The sequence below is a fragment of the Mustela nivalis genome, assembly GCF_964662115.1.
Source record: "Mustela nivalis genome assembly, chromosome: 8".
NCBI lineage: Eukaryota > Metazoa > Chordata > Mammalia > Carnivora > Mustelidae > Mustela > Mustela nivalis.
In genome coordinates, this window is record NC_139027.1 from 89183111 (window position 1) to 89189063 (window position 5953).

The following is a 5953-nucleotide window of genomic DNA, read 5'->3' on the forward strand; positions in this document are numbered from 1 at the left end:
GTCATGTGTTACTTTAGTGATAATTTTCACTCCAAAAATGTTATTTAAGTACCAGAACAAAACACTGTGGTTTATAATGGTGCTTTATAGCGGAACAAGCTATTTTATGCAAATTAATGTCTTTTAAGACTATGTAATTTCTCTTTTTATTTATTTATTCATTCAGAGGGACAGAGGGAGAGAGAGAGGCAGAGGGAGACAGAAAGCGAGAGAGAGAGGGAGGGGCAGAAGGAGAGAGAGCGAGAACCTTAAGCAGGTTCCATACCCAGTGCAGAGTGTGATGTGGGGCTCGAACTCTCAACCCTGAGATCCTGACCTGAACGAAAACCAAGAGTCGCACACTTAACCAACTGAGGCAGCCAGGTTCCCCTGTAATTCCTCTTAAAGAGCATTCCCTCAGGGGCTCCTGGCTGGCTCAGTCATGTAAGTTGTTGGTTGTAAGTTGGAGCCCCATGTTGGGTGTAGAGATTAAATTAAAATAAAACTTAAAAAAATAAAAAATAGAGCATTCCCTCATACAAGTTTGTGAACTTTATCATAGCAGGGTAATTGCATTCAGGTGGCTCTGCTTTGCAAGAATTCCAGTGCATGACCAGTTTTAAAATTCTTCCTTAAAGGAGATTATTATGCCAATATGATTTACAAGTACTTATAAGAAATTATGAAATTTTTGCATAAATACTGGAATCCTTAAAATTAGGTAGTCATTTCAAACAATACTACTTTCAGACGGTCCCTTTTATTTAGAAACTCTACACCTCTTTGGTTTGATGAAAAGTCATATAGCTTTTCTTCAGCTTATCTAAAAAAAAAAAAAACTCTGCCTAAATTATAGTTTTTTTAAAGATGTATTTATTTCAGAGAGACAGTGACTGTGTGGGGGAAAGAGGCAGAGGGAGAATCCCAAGGAGACTCCCTGCTGAGTGGGAGCCCTAGAGGGAAGCTCAGTCCCACAATCCCGAGATCATGACCTGAGCCAAAATCAAGAATTGGACACTTAACTGACTGAGCAACCCAGGCATCCTGATTTTTTAAATAACAAATACACTGCCCACTCGCAGAGACCTGGGGGAGTGGGTGTCGCCTACTAGCCTTCCTTGTCATTTGCTGACATTTACAAATGCTGCTGTGCTATTGCTCTTGGTATCCCTATATGCCCTCTTGCTGGAGCTGCCATTCCTCAGTCTCGGGGTTTTTTGTTTTGGTTTTGTTTTTGTTAGATGGGAGAGAGGGGCAGAGGGAGAGAAAGAAACCCAATCCCAAACAAACTCCATGCCCAGTGCAGAGCCCAACCTTGGGGTGGAACTCATGACCCTGAGATCATGACCTGAACTGAAATCAATAGCTGGGGCACCTAACTGACTGAACCACCCAGGTGCCTCTCAGCATTTAATTTTTTTTATTATCCATTCCATTGCTTCTCAGCCCATTATTAGCAATCGAAGATACTGTACTTGCCCTTAGTCTTTCAAGGTAGCTGCTTAGATGGGGACTCCTTTCACAATAACTAATGTCTTTTTTTTTTTTTAAGATTTTATTTATTTATTTGACAGAGATCACAAGTAGGCAGAGAGAAAGGGGGAAGCAGGCTCCCGCTGAGCAGAGAGCCTAATGTGGGGCTTGATCCCAGGAGCTAAAGGCAGTGGCTTAATCCACTGAGACACCCAGGCGCCCCAGCTAATGTCTTCGAGTCAACAGTTTATCTGTGTCTGGAGAATGTGGTTTGTATGTGAGTTTCAACTACTGAAATTGTATTTGTAAATAAAATACTAGTAGATTGAAATTCCATTGTTTTCTCTGTAGGATCAACTACAGAATGTTCTTGTACCTGTGTTTTAGTTCTTGCTGCACCAATAAGAGATTTTACAATGGAAGGCAACCCTTCTGTGCTGAAAAGTGTATGGCTACGCAACTTTCCAGAGGGATCTAGAAGTCTATCCAATAAATCAGTTCCAACCACATTTGGGTTCATAGAGTTTGGGTATTTCTGTATTGTAGCTGTTATAACAGTTTCCTATAGGTGGTCAAAGATGCTCTCTGAAGTCCAGATATTCATGGTGCTGGCAGCCTGCCTGATGTCTAGGCAGTGCTGAGGGAAAAAGAGACCAAAAAGTCACACTTGACCCCACCTCATCCCCAGCCGCCCCACTGCTGTTGAGTTTGTTTTAAATAATCTCTTGCTGCATAGGGAGAAGGTAGGTCTCTGCATCTTGTGTTGTTTCTGGTGGTGTGTGTAGTACAAGCCCAGATGCTAGGTTTCTGGGATATGTGTTTCCAAATCACATGGGCAGGTGAGGATGATTGTCTACCAAATTTTCAATATATGTAATGTTTAATGATAGTAATTCATCTGACTACTTGGGAGGGCAGAAAGGAAGAACACTAGATTTTGCCCATTCCCAACAGCAATTGATCTGGCTCTTCCCTGCTGAGCTTGTGGGGTAGCAACCAGTATCACCACTTGGCAGAGGGGAATAGAAACGGGGTAAGCCAGGAATTCTATGCAGTTTCCCCCCGAGATTCACACTGACTGAAAAGACACATGAAGCTGGTCAGTGAAGTGGAGGACACCCTCTGTTGTCTGACGAACTCTGAATGGCCCAGGCTGGAGAGTGGCCTTTCTCTGCCAGTCCCCTCCATGGCTGCTACAGTAAGCTGAAAGAGGCATTCAAACTTAAAAGTCCAGATAAATTCATAACCTGTCACATACTAAATATGCAGTTTCATTTTTACATAGGGGAGATACTTCTCTGGCCAAAATTATATCCAAGAAACCAAGTTATAGAAAAACTTTACTTGGGATGTGGATTTTTATGTTTTCATACCTACTTTCATCCATAGGCTGCCCTTTACAGATTATCTTCATTACTGGAAAAAATTCCTCAATAGTTTTTGTAGCCAGATCAGATCTTTAAATCTCTGCAGATAAACAATAAAGACAATTTCCCTAGTGAATGGGATGGATGATGTTGATATTTTAACTGTGGGTCTGTGTTGACCTCCCTTGTTCTACTAGCATGCAGCCAGGTGAGGCCTGCAGTCCACATTGAGTCCCCTGTGAGGATGAGCAGCCATGAAAGACATTGCTGTGTTGCTGGCCCACCAGCATTCCAGAACTTACATTATATGATATATTTTTGTATTTAATTTACCAAATAAGTATATTCCTTATTTGAAATGAATGTATACTACTTGGAAATCTGAGATTTTTGGATGTTGTATTGATTTATATTGACTGCCTATTTAAAATTGTGATAGAATTTTAAACATGTTTTTTCTTATGATGGTAATATGTATGCAGTTAGAAAAAAACAATGTAGGAAGTGAAAGTGCCCTTTTTTTTTTTTTTTAAGATTTTATTTATTTATTTGACAGAGATCACAAGTAGGCAGAGAGGCAGGCTCCCTGCTGAGCAGAAAGCCCGATGTGGGGCTTGATCCCAGGACCCCAGGACCATGACCCGAGCTGAAGGCAAAGGTATCAACCCACTGAGCCACCCAGACGCCCCGAAAGTGCCCTCTTCCCACCACTTAGTGTGTTCACTGCTGACTGATCACACACAAAGTCCAATCCCATTTCTTTCTAAGTGGTTTTCCAGTTATTTTCTAGATTTTGTTCCTAATGTGAATGCAGTCTTTGCCCCATTATATTTCCTAACTAGCTTTGCCTGATACATGTAAAGAGCTGAAGGGGCTCCTGCGTGGCTCAGTCGTTAAGTGTCTGCCTTCAGCTTAGGTCATGATCCCAGGGTCCTGGGATCGAGCCCCATATCGGGCTCCCTGCTCAGCAGGAAGCCTGCTTCTCCCTCTCTCACTCCCCTGCTTGTGTCTCTGTCAAATAAATAAAATCTTTAGCAAAACAAAAAGAGCTGAAAATCATGGTGACTTGGCTACTTTCTAATATTTATTAACCTCATTGTTTGGTTTTGATTGTGTTGACCATATGAATACACAGAAAAGGTGGATGTCTGCAATCCAAGGGGACAGGTCCTCAAAAAAAAAAAAAAAAAAACAGGAACAACATACTGAGTTCCAGCCTCTAGGACTGCAAGAAAATAAATTTCTGTTCCAGCCACCTTGTCTGTTGTTTTGTTATGGCAGCCCTAGCAAACTAATATGTAGTGTTAAATACTTTTTCTTTAAAATCTAGTTCCCTGTTGATGGGACACTGTTTCCAGCCTTTTACTACTTTCCAGCCTTTTACTACTACAGACAAAGCTAATGTGACTAACCTGGTACATATTTTTTACATATGCAGCTTTATCTGTAGGAAAATTAGAATCTTTATTGCTCTTGACAAAATATATAGGAATTATAATTTGCATCACCATCAGAAATGACAGTAACTATGCCCTTTCCCACTCCATCCTTGCTAATAGTGTGTTGTTTCCAGTTTTCGACTATTATAAAAAAATATGCCAGGAACATTTGCATACAAGTCTTTAATGGACATATATTTTCTTTTGGGTAAATGACTAGGAGTAAAAGTTATATATATGTTTAACCATTTTTAAGATTTTTAAAAATTTGAGAGAGAGCACAAGGAGGGGCAAGAAGAAGAGGGAGAAGCAGACTCCCCATAGGGATCCCAGGACCCTGGGATCATGACCTAAGCCAAAGGTAGACACTTAAAACAACTGGAGCCACCCAGGCATCCTTATACATGATTAACTTTTTAAGAAGCTGCTAAAGTGTCTTCCAAGGTGGTTGTGCATTTTGTATTCACACCAGCCATATAAGAGTTCTTGTTCTTCCACATCCTAGCTAACACTGGTATTGGTTAGTCTTTTCAATTTCAGCCATTCTACTAGTGTGTCATATGTAACGCCTTCTGTTGAGGTTTTAATTTGCATTTCCCTAAAGGCTAATGATGTTGACTATCTTTACATGTGATTATTTGGAATCTATCTTTTTTGGTGATTTTCCCAAAAATGTGTCCTTTAAAAAAAAACCTGTGTTGTTTTCTTAAGAGTTGAGAGTTCTTTATATATTCTGGATACAAGTCCTTTATGAGGTGAATACGTTGTAATTATTATCTCCCAGTTTCTGTCTTGTCTTTTCTTTTTTTTTTTTTTAATTTTTTCAGTGTTCCAAGATTCATTGTTTATATACCACACCCAGTGCTCCACGCAATACGTGCCCTCCTTAATACCTACCAGCCTCACTCATCGCCCCCACCGCCTCCCTTCCAAAACCCTCAGTTTGTTTCTCAGAGTCTATAGTCTCTCATGATTTGTTTCCCCCTCCAATTTACCCCAATTCACTCTTCCTTTCCTTCTCCTAATATCCTCCATGTGTCTTTTCATTTTCTTAACAATATATTTTGAAGAGCAAACATTTTAGTTTTGATAAAAATCTGTTGTATTCATTTGTTCTATTATGCTTTTGGTGTCTTGGCCCAGCTCAAGGTCACAAAAGATTTTTTCCTTCATCTAGAAGTGTTATAGTTTTAGATTTACCTTTAGGTCTAGGATCCATTTTGAGTTAATTTTCATATATGGTACAAAGTATGGACCCAAAGTTATTTTGCGCAGGGGGAAAGTGGAAGCATGTGGCCTTCCTCTTCTAGTACCACTTGTTGAAAAGGCTATCCTTTCTCCATTGTAAACAACAACAAAACCAAAAAACTTAAATGCCTATGTGTGGGCTTATTTCTGGACTTGGTTCTGTTCTAATGATCTATTTATCTATCCTGACACCAATACCCATGCTATTTTTATGTAGTGTATGTAATTTATAATAATTCCTCAAGTAGTGCTAATGGTCCAAATTTCTTCTTTTTCATGTTTGTCTTAGCTATGCAAAGTCTATTGCTTTTCATATGAAACTTAGGATCAGCTTGTCAATTTCTACCAAAATCAAACCTAGTATTTTAATTGAGACTGCACTGGATCTGCGTTATCAATCTGGGAAGAACTGACATCTTAACAGTATTGACGATATTCTAGCCCATA